At 40.7% G+C, this 18,646-nt stretch overlaps 1 long non-coding RNA gene across 10 annotated transcripts in view; it reads right to left on the reverse strand.

Moving 5' to 3' along the window:
* Positions 1-10,449: 10,449 nt before the first annotated feature.
* Positions 10,450-18,646, reverse strand: part of LOC147995621 (LINE-1 retrotransposable element ORF2 protein-like) — a 53,054-nt gene continuing 44,857 nt past the window's right edge. For 3 of the 10 annotated variants that reach the window (XR_015683701.1, XR_015683700.1, XR_015683702.1), the window contains one exon: positions 16,963-18,129. This is a non-coding gene — a long non-coding RNA (LINE-1 retrotransposable element ORF2 protein-like). Of the gene's footprint in view, positions 18,130-18,646 lie in introns of all 10 variants that reach the window. The other 7 variants (XR_015683695.1, XR_015683696.1, XR_015683693.1 and 4 more) reach the window with 6 other exon arrangements.

Genomic DNA, 18,646 nt, shown 5'->3' on the forward strand with positions numbered 1-18,646 from the left:
AAATAAATGTACAAATAAATTAATCAACAAGACAATAATAGTCGCCTTTAAGCACATGTTTCCCTCACACCCTCTCATTGAAGTCAATGAAGTAGGATGAGACATGAGATGTAGCAGGGAAGTACAGAAAACTATCAAAGATGAGCTCAAGAAATAATCATGAAAGCAGAAGATAGCTCACATTCCCCATGCCTCCTGTCATGTCTCTACCTGTGATACAAGAGCAATGTTGTTCCTCTTCTTTCTCTTGAATAAAAAAATAATTAAGATCTTATAGAAAAACAGACACTGTGATAGCTACTAAGGATTTAGGAAGGCTTTGTGTGTTCACACAAATGATGATAACACTGATGTGCCTCCTTGTGGTGTGCGTTGTTTCTACACAGAAGCAGTTACTAAGAAGAATCCATACACCCCTCACTGTAGCCTGTTCCCGTATTCCCAACTATGTGGACAAACAAGGAAAGAAAAATCCATTGAGTCTAAATAAAGTTCATACCCAGCCTGCTGGGGCCCTGACTCAAAATTCAAACCAAAGCAAGAATGCTGAAATAACCTGTTCAATTTTAAATAGTACTGAAGCATAGATTTTCAAGAAAAATATCAATATATTAAATACCTAAAATACACATGGCAAATTAGTATTTTTCAGCAAAGGAAATTACTAACAGTATTTTTTTCCTGTTCATAGAATTACAAATTATCCACTCTGATGCCTCCTCCCCCCCCACCCCCAAATTTGTCAGCCTGGGTCTAACCTCTCTTGAAGAAGAAATTAACACAGACCTCCTTCTCCTTCGTTTTCATCCCCAGGTATGGCTAGTGGCAGCTGCACCCATGTGCATTTCTCTATTATCTATTCCTTGACCACACAGCTCTCTTTGAGAGTTTCTAGTCCCTTGACAGAAAGGAGGGGGCTTCTTTAAGGTGCCATACACCATTTCCCTCCAGTTTAATTTGTCTAAGTAAGACCACACGGCTAGACCATATGCCCTTGTGAAGGAAATGTGGACTTTTTATAAAGATAGCCTTCGAATATTTAGACAGATATGGCGGTCTACCCTAGTAGATATATGCAGTGTGTGTGGGGGGGGGGTGTCTGGGGACATAGCATATTTGTCAGGTATGTATGTTTTACATTTATTGACTGTGTGTTATAGATCAAATCCTTTTAGTCTAATCACTTCAAAAAGTTTTTGTCACCACTCTGATGTGACTACCATTGTCCCCCATTTTATTAAGAGGCTGATGCCTACAGTGTGACTCAATACCTATCTAAAGTCACTTGGCCAATGGATGATAGAACTAGAACTGACCTGACCTGCATGCCAGAGCCCTAGAATCAGACTACCTGGAACCCACACCCTTGTCTTTCTTCATTTACACTACCATTCTTGCTCCACTCTCTCCTACAATGGCCCCATTGAAGTCCCTTATGACCACTGACATAAATCAAAGGCCCCTTTGGTAGCACACTTTCTTGAATATGGACAATAACTAGGAAGGGGCTAGAAACAGGAATGTCCAAGAATATCCCTTTTCCTGTCTCTACATCTCAAATCTGATAAAACTTGAGCCTCTGCTCCTCCCTCTAGTTAATTTTCATAATATGACAGAAACAAGAAAGTCCAAGAAAGCTGGGTGATAACTGACAGATAACTCATCCACTTTGAGGGAGGAAATGAACTTAACAAGTCAGCTTCTCAGAAACATCTCTCAAAGCTGACTCACTCTGAAGAAAGTATTGCCTGAAATACTAATAAATACTGGAAAGTCAGATAGTTTTTAGACTGGTTAAGCAGATCTCTTCTCCAAGCGGCAGTGTTCTAGCTCTTATGACAGAAGCTCTCAAATGATGGAATAATTCCTGCACACCTTTAATTCTGAACACATCATTAAATACAGTTTTTTGGATGAGTCAGTGTCTGACAGCAGGTACTTCCTATTGGTTTGGCCTGAGAGCTTGGGAAGACCTCATCTACATATTTGGAGGTGTGGTCCTGCTTTTATGATTGATCTGTGTTGAGCCTATGTGACCTGTGGTCACAACCTCACCTGTGGAGGAAGGGTTGAGGCATTGCCCTACATGCAATGGTCTGTCTCAAACTTCTCTACAGGAGTCCTTGGGGGATGCATCTATGTGGAGCTCTGATATTCTGGGAGACTGTGAATGTGTCTGCCATCCCTTTTAGGGTCTCCCAGGGATTCAACCTATCTTGACCAGGAATCAGGGTACCTTTCACTGTCTGCTGCCCCACATCCCAGTCCTAAGAAGGTACAGACAAAATTACCCTTGGGGTCTCACTGGCAGGCCAGCCTAGCCTGATCAGTGAACCCTGGGTTCCAATGAGAAAGTCTGTCTCAAAAAATACAAGGTAGATAGCCCCTGAGGAATGACACTCAGTTTTGATCTCACCTCTATGCACATGTGTGCTGCACACATACAAACACCACCCCACCCCACACACTCAGACATCTTCAGACACATACAGCCACACACTCCCAGTGTAGCTAAATGATTGTTATAATGAAATACTACAAAAAGAACAGTAAAAGAGATAGCAAAAAAATTCTGAAAACAATAAAAATGTATTTCAAATAAACAGAGGAGAAAGCCAAATTGCAAAAGGAACCACAGTGTTTCAGACTATGAATTTTAAGGTAGTCAAAGACATCTTTATTAATTAAAATGTGAACCATTAACAACACACTTTTTTTTGCCAGAAAGAAATAAGTTTGTTTGTTTCTGTGGTGTAAAATTTGTGCGTCGAGATTTGATAAACTCTTGGAAAGCATTTTCTGCATCCTGCTGGTGGTGGAAGCAATTTCTCTGAAGAAGTTGGCAGGATGCTTGATGAAGGGAAAGTTGGTTGGCAAGAGGCCAGGTGAATGTGGTGGATTAGGCAAAACTTCACAGAACACCATGTTCAACTTCTGAAACACTGGTTTTGTGACATGCCACTGGGTGTTGTGGAGTAGAATTGTGCTATTTCTATTGGTCAGTGATAATGACAGGCCTTATACTTTCTGATATGTCTGGACAAGTTGCTCAGTACACCTCTCAGAGGTAATGGTTTCACGGGGATTCAGAAAGCCAGAGTAGCAGCAAACCCACTAAATAATGACCGTGGCCTTTTGGGGGACAAATCTGGCTTTGGAGCATGTACTCTCCAACGTACTTCCCTGCACTCTCCTACCTAATCAATAAGCTAGTTATTACTAGTTTTTCGTAGACCATCCACTTTCAGTTACTGCCACAAGTCATTCAAGTGATGGTTCCTTGTAGTCAGGAAGAATAGGTATAAATGGTAATTTTAATATAAATATATGCTGGAAATTAATAGAGCAGCTGTTTTTCTTTATCTGAACTAATTCCCTAATAATGGCACAGAGAGACCAAGATCTATTTTCAAGCTTTGCCACAATACCTGGGCAGTCATTTGATATATTTTAATCCTCTAAGCTAATCCGGCTACCTCCCAGCCAAAATCCTCATAATACTTGCATTTAGGGTCTCCCTTGCTCCAACTGAACTCTCATGATGTCTTGTCTCCTTTCCTCAGGGCTCAGCCTGCTTTACTCTCCTCTCTCTCCTCTCCCTGGCTGGTGAAAGCCCCATCCTCCTCACCCTTCTGCTCAGGCACTGCCTAATCAGCTTTTATTGTGAAGGTGGAGAATAAATGGTAAGCATTGTTTACATTAACTTGAAACAGAAGATTCTTGACATTACATTCTTGGTATTACAATATGTGCCTGGATTGAAACAAGATATGAGGGCAGAGAAATCAGCATTTGAATAACACAAGGAGAATGTTTACACAGTGCACAAAAAAAAATGTGCCTACAAATAGGAGATGATGATCCAGCTCATAAGGCACCCACTTACCTAGGTTTTGCACCCTTTTAATTTACTCCAAATGTCAGATAGTTGGATCTTTCACACTGCATCCTGTAGTAATTTCTCATGGAGGTGTAAGAAGATGTAAGCTTTCACAGTTGTTTTAAAACAATTGCCCTCAGCTTCCTCTGGCCAGCCCTCTGCAACTCCTCTCCAAGGCTTTGTCTCCTTTGAAAATTTCCCAGAATCACCAGTGCATTGTGTATTTCTTAGCAGTTCTTGAACATTGTTGATATTTCAAGCTGTTTTCATCACTTTGTGATTGGTTTTGAATTTGGATAAGAAGGGAAGCTGAAGGACCCGAGTTCACTCCATGAGACCTACTCAAAGCTAGAAGGATACAATTGACTCCATAAAGCTCTTTGTTCTTCAATGTCCACATACACAGACTCTCTCTCTCTCTCTCTCTCTCTCTCTCTCTCTCTCTCTCTTTCTCTCTCGTGTGTCATATTCAAATAATAATAATAACAACAACAATAATAATTACAATGATCTATTATAAAGTTTAAATTTTTCCTTTGGTCTAACATCATTCTATAACATAAAACAAACAGCCTGTGGTGCCATTATTAAGAAACAATAAGGTGAGAAATGTGCATTAAAATGATGTATGATATAGCCACATTTATTAAGAATGTACTCCAACATCAAACAGCAAATTTCAATACTGCAAAAATACACAATTACTTTTGCACCCACCTATCATTAATTCTCTTGTAGTTATGATAGATACATGAGAAAACAACTTCAAGGGAGGGATGATTTATTTTACCTCAAAGTTTCAGAGTTTTTAGCTCGGAGTCCAGTGGTTTCTGGTGAGGCAGAACAGTACAGCAGTGGGAGCATGTGGCAGTGGGTATTCACCTCACAGCAGAAAGGATGCAGAAAACAAGCCAGGGAAGCAAGCAGGAGAAGATGTTGCCTCTAAGGACACACCCCAGAAATCCTCTTGTAGTCAGGCTCCAACCTTCTAACATTTCCATAATCTTACAAAATAGCACTAATAGGTACAGATCAAGTCTTTAATAACAAGTCTTTTTGAGACACTTATTTCACTTCCAAGTCCTCCACAAGAAACGCATCTATCTCGCAATGCAAACATGTAGTCAGTTCATCTCTAACAACCCCACAGTCTGAACAACTTCAGCACTGGTCAATGTCTAAGGTCAGAATCTCCCTGAGATCCGACTCTTTTATAAAGACTGTGAGGCCCTATGAAAGATACAAGTTACACATCCCCCCAAGTCCAGTGTCAGTGAGCAAACATTCCCATTCCAAAGAGAGCATAGCCAAAAGAGACAGGATCAAACCAAGCATGAAGTCCAGAAGGGAATGGGAGAAAGCCTGTAGCTTCTTGTCTAGACTCTACGATGGTACGATATAAGTTCAAGAGAGTTTGAGCATCCCCCACCCCAGTGGCTCTGCCAAATGCAGCCTTTGGGGCCTTTCTTGAGTTGACTTCGCTGTTCGCTGGCTATCTACTGCTTTCTCCTAGGCAGATGTTGCATATTTTGGCAATGTTAACTCCCTGACTTGTCCATTTAATCTGTTTCTTCACTCTCGAAGTTTTATGCATCATCTTCGCAAGAGCAGCCTTTGGGTATCGTGGTACTTTGACAAACTGCCTGGCTTCCCAGGCCTTCTTTTGAGACGCGGGTGGAAACATTCATGACACTAGAATACTTGCATGCTACATGCCTTCAAAACCCAGCTTTGAGTGGATGACAAGAAGCCTTATACCAACTTTCATGGTAGTCAGGTCCTCTTGGATCACACCACCAATGATCTGGTCACCCCAGTGGCTGAGAATTGAAACAAATAAAGGGGAGATAATATCCCAGATGACCTGATACAGAGGGCCTCAGAGGCACTGTCTCCTGTAGGGGAAATTAGACGAATTTACTGTCCCATACTGGAGACCCACCATAGGTGATAACTGTGACATTCACTTATTCCTGATATACATTCAAGATCAATGCTTGCCTGCTTTTCTAGTTGCTCTAAGCTCTGACAACTACAGCATCCTTGTTTACAGGGAACCATACTCCCTTTTCCAAAAAAAAAAAACTGAAAAATTCTCAAATCTTTCTGTTCTGCTTTTTGTTCCCAGTTTTTATTAAAACCAGCTCCCAGTAACTATTATATCTTAATAGCTAAACAGCTCCGAAATTACTGATCAGATGAGTCAGTCAGTCATCTTTAAATTTTGCCTTCCTCAACACTTTGGAGGATGGGCAAAATGTAACCAGATTCCTGTATAACATAAATGATCTCTAGTTCAACTCCTGATAAAATTCTCAGTTTCATCAGAGACACCATGAGTAAAGTGTGGTATCCAGTGGGACTCCAGAATTGGACCTGCCTGGGGTGGCAAGTGAGAGAAGAAAAGACAGACTTGAGGACACATGGACACACAGCTGAAATTTGGGCTCTCTAATAGAAAAAGCTCGGCACATCAGAACTCATTTTGTTTACTATTTAGAGTTGAACAGAGTGGAGAGGTTGGTGCACACAGTGGAGTGAGGAGGTAGCATTATTATATACCTATTAAAAAGGAGGCAGGGTCTATGATATGCAGTTGGACCAAGGAGACAGGTTGAGCTAGTCTCAGTAGGAGCAGTCTCTGGGGAGCAGTCTTCAGGCTGCAAATATCTGGTAGGGAGAAAGCTATGGTGTGGACACTTTCTACACACACTGTCAACATTCCTCCTCAGCTCCACAGGAAGTCTTTGGCATCAGTCTGACCCTGAGCCTATGGGGTCCTTGACTTGGCTGTGCCCATGTCAAGAGCACACATTCACCCAGGGATTCATTTACTCCAGGCTTTCTCCACTCTCCACAGTAGTCTGTTGTCAGTGTTATTGTTATGGTTCTGCTCTTCTGAGCTCCCACCAGAATCATCCATTAAAGTCTAATGGTGTCTGACAAATCTGCAGCCTGCCTTTTTAAACATCTTCAAAACTGACTCCTGAAAACAGGTATAAAGCCTTAAGGACACACATAGCCAGGCTTTGCCGTAACAGTGAACCCATTCTGGTACCGGTTTTCAGCGCTACCTATTTTCTCAGCGCACTGACACATACCTAACAAAATGATGCATGGGGAACAATTGTTTCATTCATAGTTTCAGAGATTTCAGTACCCAGTCCTTAGCCCAGTGGTTCTAGGCCCATGGCCTGGCAGATTCTCATGCAGCAGCATGAGGGCAGAGACTACTTGTCTAATGGTATGTAGCAAGGAAAGGAGAAAGGGAAGAAGCGATAAAGAGAGAGGAATGGATGAAGGGAGGCAGACAGGGTGGGAAGGAGGGAGAGAGCACCCATTGACTAAGATACAGACCTTCAAACTTCATACACTCAGTGACCTACTCTGACACCTCTGCTTGGCTCTATCTCCTAAAGTCTATTGAAAGCCCTGAAATCGTTCTACCAACTTGGGACTAAGTCTTTAATGAGTTATTTAAATTTATGTGTATGAGTGCTTTTCCTGCATGTTCGTATGTGTACCATCTATGTGTCTGATACCTGTGGAGGTCAGAGGAGGGTATTGGATACCCCAAAGCAAGAGTTGTGGGTAGTTGTGGGTTCTGGGAACTCAATCTGGGTCCTTTGCAAGATTATCAAGTGCTCGTAACTGCTGAGCCAGCTCCTTAGCCCCAAGGGACCAAGTTATCAATGCACTAGCCTCTGTGAAGGGAACATACCCAAACCATAACACCTCATAATGCAAAGCATCCATTCGTTTACGTATTAAGCTCTAGAAACCGTGTCTGATTAATCCTCCTGATCTGTAGCATTGAAGTGACTTTCGGTTATCATAGCTCATAGCATTCCTTGAATCAATGGGATGACTGTGCACAGTCATGTAAAGCTAAGTCACAGCCCCTGGAACCACAACGTGGCTTTCATTTAATGTTCACATCTATTTTTTTTTTCTTTTTTTCAGAGCTGGGGACCGAACCCAGGGCCTTGCGCTTCCTAGGTAAGCGCTCTACCACTGAGCTAAATCCCCAGCCCTAATGTTCACATCTATAGACTCACTGACATCCTTTGTCTGAATGACTAAATGACTGAATGAACTAAAATTCCTATGTTGAAGCCTTTACAGAGGTTCACCTGCCTTCCCAAGGAAAATAAATAAGTGTGGCAGTGAAGGGTTACATAGGCACACAGCTTCCTTAAGTTCTTTCTGCCCTCAGAGATACAGTTTTCTCTTGTGACAGAACTGTCTTTAGATAGCACTATAATACCAGCATGGGCTCATCACTATGAGTGAGGGACATTTTAAGCTGGACAATGTAAATGACTTCTGGTTATGTGTAATTCAAATAAAAAGAAGTCATGAGTACAAAGAACATTAGCAAATAAATCACTGGTATGGGAGGCAATAAAATAAAACAAGAAACATTAAAATTCCAGCCTTTTTATTTTGATATTTCATAATCAAAGATGGGATCCAGTCTACTAGAGTATATTTTGGTTTAGCAGTAAAATAAAACAGCTTAGATAAATTTGCTCCAAATGTAAGTCACAAGTGAAATACAAATGATTTAAGGTTACTCATGTAATAAATACCCATTTCTGTGTTAGAAAAGTATATCTATAAATAAGTCATTTAAACTGAATTCATCCTAAAATTTTAACTAAATTATTTCAAACTAGAATCGCCACTTCTATATTTTAATCTTCAATGTGACTGTTAACTCAGTGAAGACAGTTTTTTTTATTAGCACACGTTTGATAATGCTAATTTACCTTTGGATTTCAGTTTTGTACCAAATTTCTGATTTCAGGAGAAAATGATTTCGTTAATTAGAAGAACTTACTCTGTTAGATATTCCCTGTTCCCTCCAGGCTCCAACTCTTCATCACACTGCTGCGGATGCTTTGAGGAGAGCTTTAAACACTCTTGGTTTGCTGGCTTGTGATGGGGTTTCAGTGACAGAAGAGGTTTATAGCTTCCTCTGAGGACCCAGTGTGACAGTGTTAAGAAGTAGCGGACGGGAGAGATGACTCCATGAATCTGAGCATTTGCTGTGCAAGCTTAAGGACCACAGTTCATACCCCAGCATCCACATAACAGACATCGTGTGCGTGCCTGTTACCCCTGAACTGAGACAGTTATGGAAGGTTAAGTGGAGCTTTGCTGACTCTCCTTGCTGGCAAGGTAGAGACTCTGACTCCAAGAAAATGAGGCCACCCTCTGTTCTTCACGTGTACACCTACATACATAAACACACTGCCCAGTTCATCCCAACAAAACTGAGATAAATTAGAAATTTAAAGAAGTAACAGGACCCTTAGGAGGTAGGGTTTTGGGTAAGAGGGTAGGCATTTAATAAGGATGTGTCTCTGTAAAGAGTGCATTTTCTCTAGAAGTTCTACAAGAGTGAGTTGCTAGATGTAAGCTAAGGTCCGCCCCGGAAGCTCTTCTTCCCTGCCTGTGCTCTCTTCCAAATGTGCTTCTACCAACTAAACACCATCTGCTCTGCTCCCCCCAACAAGCTGAGCAGATGCCAGTGCCATGTTCCCAGCCCTTCAGAGCTGTAATGTAAATGAACCTCTTTTCATTAGAAAGCACCCCAGCTTTAAATATTTTGTTGTAGCTCTCTGGAATCAATCATGAAATTATCAGAAGAGGGGTAAATGGAAAGGAAATGAGCAGGAAGTATTTCTTCCCCCGATTCCCGAGTTCCATGGTCATGGAAGTTTTGCTGCGCCACATTTGCTTGGCAGCCTTCCTAGAGGGAAAGCTGTGTCTAGTAACTAAGTTCAGGATTTACTTCATGTTCTCATTTCTCTACTAGTACACCACTCCTGAATCATAAATAGTCAAAATTAGGCCACCTATAGGATGGTTACAAACACATTATTTAACTTTTGATAATCATCAAAAAAATCACTGGATTCCTTCCCCATTGTGTCAATAATAGCCCTGAGAGTTGGCATTCTAACGTTCTAATGCTTTGAGAGAAATCTTATGATGTCCATTGATGTATCATGTGGTCTTAAACCAAGTTCTTAACTTCTCTACTTCTTGGTGAATCATATGTGTGTGTGTGTGTGTGTGTGTGTGTGTGTGTGTGTGTGTGTGTGTGTGTGTGTCCTGTGCATGACTGTGATTGCAGAGGTAGAAGAGGAAATAAGATGCCTTCAAGTTACAGATGAGCTGCCCAGTGTGGATGCTGGGACTTGAACCTAGGCCATTGGCAAAAGTAGTAAGCACTCTTAACCACTGGGCCATCTATTGATCTCCAACATGTAGTATTCTTAGTAAGAAACATTAAGCAGGCTTTTTTTTTAACAGGAAATTTATCTAAAGTGAGAGGTAGTGACTGTTTCAATGCTTATATTCTTTGGCCTCTGTTCCTGAAGAAAAGCATATTAGACTGACTTCCTCTGGACCTTGGATACCATTCTTAGTGTCATTGTTCAAAATTCACCTGTAATAATAAATTGTAACTGGAAAAAATAAATTTATTAGTGGTTAATTGATGTCATGGTTAATTCAAGTTATTTTTTTTTAATTTGATATTTTTTTTTATTAACTTGAGTATTTCTTATATACATTTCAAGTGTTATTCCCTTTCCCGGTTTCCGGGCAAAATCCCCCTCCCCCCTCCCCTTCCTTATGGGTGTTCCCCTCCCAACCCTCCCCCCATTGCCGCCCTCCCCCCATAGTCTAGTTCACTGGGGGTTCAGTCTTAGCAGGACCCAGGGCTTCCCCTTCCACTGGTGCTCTTACTAGGATATTCATTGCTACCTATGGGGTCAGAGTCCAGGGTCAGTCCATATATAGTCTTTAGGTAGTGGCTTAGTCCCTGGAAGCTCTGGTTGCTTGACATTGTTGTACTTTTGGGGTCTCAAGCCCCTTCAAGCTCTTCCAGTTCTTTCTCTGATTCCTTCAACGGGGGACCTATTCTCAGTTCAGTGGTTTGCTGCTGGCATTCGCCTCTGTATTTGCTGTATTCTGGCTGTGTCTCTCAGGAGCGATCTACATCCGGCTCCTGTCGGTCTGCACTTCTTTGCTTCATCCATCTTGTCTAATTGGGTGGCTGTATATGTATGGGCCACATGTGGGGCAGGCTCTGATTGGGTGTTCCTTCAGTCTCTGTTTTAATTTTTGCCTCTCCCTTCCCTGCCAAGGGTATTCTTTTTCCTCATTTAAAGAAGGAGTGAAGCATTCACATTTTGATCATCCGTCTTGAGTTTCGTTTGTTCTAGGGATCTAGGGTAATTCAAGCATTTGGGCTAATAGCCACTTATCAATGAGTGCATACCATGTATGTCTTTCTGTGATTGGGTTAGCTCACTCAGGATGATATTTTCCAGTTCCAACCATTTGCCTACGAATTTCATAAACTCGTTGTTTTTGATAGCTGAGTAATATTCCATTGTGTAGATGTACCACATTTTCTGTATCCATTCCTCTGTTGAAGGGCATCTCGGTTCTTTCCATTTTTCTGGCTATTATAAATAAGGCTGCGATGAACATAGTGGAGCACGTGTCTCTTTTATATGTTGAGGCATCTTTTGGGTATATGCCCAAGAGAGGTATAGCTGGATCCTCAGGCAGTTCAATGTCCAATTTTCTGAGGAACCTCCAGACTGATTTCCAGAATGGTTTTACCAGTCTGCAATCCCACCAACAATGGAGGAGTGTTCCTCTTTCTCCACATCCTCGCCAGCATCTGCTGTCACCTGAGTTTTTGATCTTAGCCATTCTCACTGGTGTGAGGTGAAATCTCAGGGTTGTTTTGATTTGCATTTCCCTTATGACTAAAGATGTTGAACATTTCTTTAGGTGTTTCTCAGCCATTCGGCATTCCTCAGCTGTGAATTCTTTGTTTAGCTCTGAACCCCATTTTTTAATAGGGTTATTTGTTTCCCTGCGGTCTAACTTCTTGAGTTCTTTGTATATTTTGGATATAAGGCCTCTATCTGTTGTAGGATTGGTAAAGATCTTTTCCCAATCTGTTGGTTGCCGTTTTGTCCTAACCACCGTGTCCTTTGCCTTACAGAAGCTTTGCAGTTTTATGAGATCCCATTTGTCGATTCTTGATCTTAGAGCATAAGCCATTGGTGTTTTGTTCAGGAAATTTTTTCCAGTGCCCATGTGTTCCAGATGCTTCCCTAGTTTTTCTTCTATTAGTTTGAGTGTGTCTGGTTTGATGTGGAGGTCCTTGATCCACTTGGACTTAAGCTTTGTACAGGGTGATAAGGATGGATCGATCTGCATTCTTCTACATGTTGCCCTCCAGTTGAACCAGCACCATTTGCTGAAAATGCTATCTTTTTTCCATTGGATGGTTTTGGCTCCTTTGTCAAAAATCAAGTGACCATAGGTGTGTGGGTTCATTTCTGGGTCTTCAATTCTATTCCATTGGTCTATCTGTCTGTCTCTGTACCAATACCATGCAGTTTTTATCACTATTGCTCTGTAATACTGCTTGAGTTCAGGGATAGTGATTCCCCCTGACATCCTTTTATTGTTGAGGATAGCTTTAGCTATCCTGGGTTTTTTGTTATTCCAGATGAATTTGCAAATTGTTCTGTCTAACTCTTTGAAGAATTGGATTGGTATTTTGATGGGGATTGCATTGAATCTGTAGATTGCTTTTGGTAAAATGGCCATTTTTACTATATTAATCCTGCCAATCCATGAGCATGGGAGATCTTTCCATCTTCTGAGGTCTTCTTCAATTTCTTTCCTCAGTGTCTTGAAGTTCTTATTGTACAGATCTTTTACTTGCTTGGTTAAAGTCACACCGAGGTACTTTATATTATTTGGGTCTATTATGAAGGGTGTCGTTTCCCTAATTTCTTTCTCGGCTTGTTTCTCTTTTGTATAGAGGAAGGCAACTGATTTATTTGAGTTAATTTTATACCCAGCCACTTTGCTGAAGTTGTTTATCAGCTTTAGTAGTTCTCTGGTGGAACTTTTGGGATCACTTAAATATACTATCATGTCATCTGCAAATAGTGATATTTTGACTTCTTTTCCGATCTGTATCCCCTTGATCTCCTTTTGTTGTCTGATTGCTCTGGCTAGAAATTCAAGAACTATATTGAATAAGTAGGGAGAGAGTGGGCAGCCTTGTCTAGTCCCTGATTTTAGTGGGATTGCTTCAAGTTTCTCTCCATTTAGTTTAATGTTAGCAACTGGTTTGCTGTATAGGGCTTTTACTATGTTTAGGTATGGTCCTTGAATTCCTATTCTTTCCAGGACTTTTATCATGAAGGGGTGTTGAATTTTGTCAAATGCTTTCTCAGCATCTAATGAAATGATCATGTGGTTTTGTTCTTTCAGTTTGTTTATATGATGGATCACGTTGATGGTTTTCCGTATATTAAACCATCCCTGCATGCCTGGGATGAAGCCTACTTGATCATGGTGGATGATTGTTTTAATGTGCTCTTGAATTCGGTTTGCCAGAATTTTATTGAGTATTTTTGCGTCAATATTCATAAGGGAAATTGGTCTGAAGTTCTCTTTCTTTGTTGTGTCTTTGTGTGGTTTAGGTATAAGAGTAATTGTGGCTTCGTAGAAGGAATTCGGTAGGGCTCCATCTGTTTCAATTTTGTGGAATAGTTTGGATAATATTGGTATGAGGTCTTTTATGAAGGTTTGATAGAATTCTGCACTAAACCCGTCTGGACCTGGGCTCTTTTTGGTTGGAAGACCTTTAATGACTGCTTCTATTTCCTTAGGAGTTATGGGGTTGTTTAACTGGTTTATCTGTTCCTGATTTAACGTCGATACCTGGTATCTGTCTAGGAAATTGTCCATTTCCTGAAGATTTTCAAATTTTGTTGAATATAGGTTTTTATAGTAAGATCTGATGATTTTTTGAATTTCCTCTGAATCTGTAGTTATGTCTCCCTTTTCATTTCTGATTTTGTTAATTTGGACGCACTCTCTGTGTCCTCTCGTTAGTCTGGCTAAGGGTTTATCTATCTTGTTGATTTTCTCAAAGAACCAACTTTTGGTTCTGTTGATTCTTTCTATGGTCCTTTTTGTTTCTACTTGGTTGATTTCAGCTCTGAGTTTGATTATTTCCTGCCTTCTACTCCTCCTGGGTGTATTTGCTTCTTTTTGTTCTAGAGCTTTTAGGTGTGCTGTCAAGCTGCTGACATATGCTCTTTCCTGTTTCTTTCTGCAGGCACTCAGCGCTATGAGTTTTCCTCTTAGCACAGCTTTCATTGTGTCCCATAAGTTTGGGTATGTTGTACCTTCATTTTCATTAAATTCTACAAAGTTTTTAATTTCTTTCTTTATTTCTTCCTTGACCAGGTTATCATTGAGTAGAGCATTGTTCAATTTCCACGTATATGTGGGCATTCTTCCCTTATTGTTATTGAAGACCAGCTTTAGGCCATGGTGGTCCGATAGCACGCATGGGATTATTTCTATCTTTCTGTACCTGTTGAGGCCCGTTTTTTGACCAATTATATGGTCAATTTTGGAGAAAGTACCATGAGGAGCTGAGAAGAAGGTATATCCTTTTGCTTTAGGATAGAATGTTCTATAAATATCCGTTAAGTCCATTTGGCTCATGACTTCTCTTAGTCTGTTGACATCACTGTTTAATTTCTGTTTCCATGATCTGTCCATTGATGAGAGTGGGGTGTTGAAGTCTCCCACTATTATTGTGTGAGGTGCAATGTGTGTTTTGAGCTTTAGTAAGGTTTCTTTTATGTATGTAGGTGCCCTTGTATTTGGGGCATAGATATTTAGGATTGAGAGTTCATCTTGGTGGATTTTTCCTTTGATGAATATGAAGTGTCCTTCCTTATCTTTTTTGATGACTTTTAGTTGGAAATTGATTTTATTTGATATTAGAATGGCTACTCCAGCTTGCTTCTTCTGACCATTTGCTTGGAAAGTTGTTTTCCAGCCTTTCACTCTGAGGTAGTGTCTGTCTTTGTCTCTGAGGTGTGTTTCCTGTAGGCAGCAGAATGCAGGGTCCTCATTGCATATCCAGTTTGTTAATCTATGTCTTTTTATTGGGGAATTGAGGCCATTGATATTGAGAGATATTAAGGAATAGTGATTATTGCTTCCCTTTATATTCATATTTGGATGTGAGGTTATGTTTGTGTGCTTTCATTCTCTTTGTTTTGTTGCCAAGACGATTAGTTTCTTGCTTCTTCTAGGGTATAGCTTGCCTCCTTATGTTGGGCTTTACCATTTATTATCCTTTGTAGTGCTGGATTTGTAGAAAGATATTGTGTAAATTTGGTTTTGTCATGGAATATCTTGGTTTCTCCATCAATGTTAATTGAGAGTTTTGCTGGATACAGTAACCTGGGCTGGCATTTGTGTTCTCTTAGGGTCTGTATGACATCAGTCCAGGATCTTCTGGCCTTCATAGTTTCTGGCGAGAACTCTGGTGTGATTCTGATAGGTCTCCCTTTATATGTTACTTGACCTTTTTCCCTTACTGCTTTTAATATTCTTTCTTTATTTTGTGCGTTTGGTGTTTTGACAATTATGTGACGGGAGGTGTTTCTTTTCTGGTCCAATCTATTTGGAGTTCTGTAGGCTTCTTGTATGTCTATGGGTATCTCTTTTTTTAGGTTAGGGAAGTTTTCTTCTATGATTTTGTTGAAGATATTTACTGGTCCTTTGAGCTGGGAGTCTTCACTCTCTTCTATACCTATTATCCTTAGGTTTGATCTTCTCATTGAGTCCTGGATTTCCTGTATGTTTTGGACCAGTAGCTTTTTCCGCTTTACATTATCTTTGACAGTTGAGTCAATGATTTCTATGGAATCTTCTGCTCCTGAGATTCTCTCTTCCATCTCTTGTATTCTGTTGGTGAAGCTTGTATCTACAGCTCCTTGTCTCTTCTTTTGGTTTTCTATATCCAGGGTTGTTTCCATGTGTTCTTTCTTGATTGCTTCTATTTCCATTTTTAATTCCTTCAACTGTTTGATTGTGTTTTCCTGGAATTCTTTCAGGGATTTTTGCGATTCCTCTCTGTAGGCTTTTACTTGTTTATTAATGTTTTCCTGTGCTTCCCTAAGTGTGTTCATGTCTTTCTTGAAGTCCTCCAGCATCATGATCAAATATGATTTTGAAACTAGATCTTGCTTTTCTGGTGTGTTTGGATATTCCATGTTTGTTTTGGTGGGAGAATTGGGCTCCGATGATGGCATGTAGTCTTGGTTTCTGTTGCTTGGGTTCCTGCGCTTGCCTCTCGCCATCAGATTATCTCTAGTGTTACTTTGTTCTGCTATTTCTGACAGTGGCTAGACTGTCCTATAAGCCTGTGTGTCAGGAGCACTGTAGACCTGTTTTCCTCTCTTTCAGTCAGTTATGGGGACAGAGTGTTCTGCTTTCGGGTGTGTAGTTTTTCCTCTCTACAGGTCTTCAGCTGTTCCTGTGGGCCTGTGTCTTGAGTTCACCAGGCAGCTTTCTTGCAGCAGAAAATTTGGTCTTACCTGTGGTCCCGAGGCTCAGGTTCGCTCGTGGGGTGCTGCCCACGGGCTCTCTGCAGCGGCAGCAACCAGGAAGACCTGTGCCGCCCCTTCCGGGAACTTCAGTGCACCAGGGTTCCAGATGGTCTTTGGCTTTTTCCTCTGGCGTCCGAGATGTGTGTGCAGGGAGCAGTCACTTCTGGTTTCCCAGGCTTGTCTGCCTCTCTGAAGGTTTAGCTCTCCCTCCCACGGGATTTGGGTGCAGAGAACTGTTTATCCGGTCTGTTTCCTTCTGGTTCTGGTGGTGTCTCAGGCACAGGGGTCCTGCCGCTCCTGGGCCCTCCCCCACGGGAGCTCAGAGGCCTTATACAGTTTCCTCTTGGGCCAGGGATGTGGGCAGGGGTGAGCAGAGTTGGTGGTCTCTTCTGCTCTGCAGCCTCAGGAGTGCCCACCTGACCAGGCGGTTGGGTCTCTCTCTCACCGGGTCCAATTCAAGTTATTTTTAAAGTTCAACTCAGGGAGTATTTGTATTAGAGGAATCATTACCTGAACATGGAGGCTTCTCTGGGAATGAGAGTAGGGAAAAGTGCTTACAAATTCTTACTACAGCATGACAAGAAAAAGAGCTATGGTAGATGAGCTCAGAAATAAAGATATTGTCATTATTTGCAATATTAGTAATATATCAATTACACAGCTCTTAACAAGTTTAAGATTTTATCAAGTTTCCTTTATACAAAAGTCAGCATTGTTCTTATATTCTGTGAAAGCTGGGACAATTACCTTTTCATACATAAGAGAAATTACTAAATCTGTAAATTGCTCTTGGCTTCAACAGAGGAGCCAACTCGTGGTTTAACACAGACACTCATGGTCCTCAGTCAGCTCCAGCTTCCTGTTGACACTTCACTGGAGTATGAGAGGCAAGAAACCCAGCCGCCCAGCCCACGGAGTACAATGTTCTAGGAATCAGAACAGGATGCAGGAGTGAGAGGGATTGAGCCTTGGTGTGAAGAACAAGTAAGAAGTGCCCCACCCAACACACAGGAAAAAACAAATACAACTCTGAGTCTGCTTTTCCTAGGTGCCCATTTCTGTTTCCTTCTGAAATGCCCCATCAGCTTTAATTGTCATCCTAGAGGATCTTATGATGCTATAGCTGTGAAATGTTTTGTGAAGTATGTGAGTGATGTTAGCAAACATTAACATGTCAAAAGCATGGTCGGTAGGCTGGAGAGATGGGTCAGTGGTTAAGAGCACTGACTGCTCTTCTAGAAGTCCTGAGTTCAATTCTCAGCAACCACATGGTACTCACAACCATCTTTAATGGATTGGACATCCTCTTCTGGTGTGTCTGAAGACAGCTATGGTATACTCATCATATAATCATGTGTGTGTGTGTGTGTGTGTGTGTGTGTGTGTGTGTGTGTGCATGTGTGTGACACTTCTACTTAATTATATATGTAAAATAGATAAAAATCTTTTATAAAAAGCATGATTGGTATATAAGATACATGGCCAAGAATGCTGCTCCTGAGATGATAATGGTGATGATGATGGTGGGTACAGCAATCATGCTTACCTGCGTGCCAGAGCTTTACACACATACTTTCCATAAACTTTTCCTCCTTCCCAGAAGGAAGGGAACAGTATTCCATTTTATATATATATACATAAAAAGAGGAGGTAACTACCTAAGAAACATCAAACAACCTGACAACAACTCACATAGCCAAAGTAACAGTCTCTCAGAAAAACTCCATAGCCAGTCAACCTGGCAGCTGGAAAACCAGGTTAAATCCAAAGCAACTAGAGAGAAGAGAACAGTAGTGTTAGAGGCACAGACCAATGGAAAAGAAAAACGAAACAAAAATCATAGTCATAATCACCAAAGCCAATAACACCGAAACAAGAACAATATGTCTCATTGTACATATAATTATATAATAGGTAAACAACATATATAACATACATAAATGTAAGTATTTATTTATATTTATATGTTTATATATAACATATATTAATAACAGTATGTTATTATTTTTATATGCTATTGGTGTGCACACACACACACTTTTTTTTAAAGCATTGGCCATTGCTGTCAAGAATGAGATGAATGTGCGTGTTATCTTCACTATTAGCATCACTCGGACTAGAAATTCTTACTACAGTATGACAAGAAAAAGAGCTATGGTAGATGAGCTCAGAAATAGAGATATTGTCATTATTTGCAATGTTAGTGATATATCAATTACACAGCTCTTAACAAGTTTAAGATTTTATCAAGTTTCCTTTATACAAAAATCAGCATTGCTCTTATATTCTG

Source organism: Rattus norvegicus, chromosome 3 (genome assembly GCF_021556685.1).
Source record: "Rattus norvegicus strain SHRSP/BbbUtx chromosome 3, alternate assembly SHRSP_T2T, whole genome shotgun sequence".
Taxonomy (NCBI): Eukaryota; Metazoa; Chordata; class Mammalia; order Rodentia; family Muridae; genus Rattus; species Rattus norvegicus.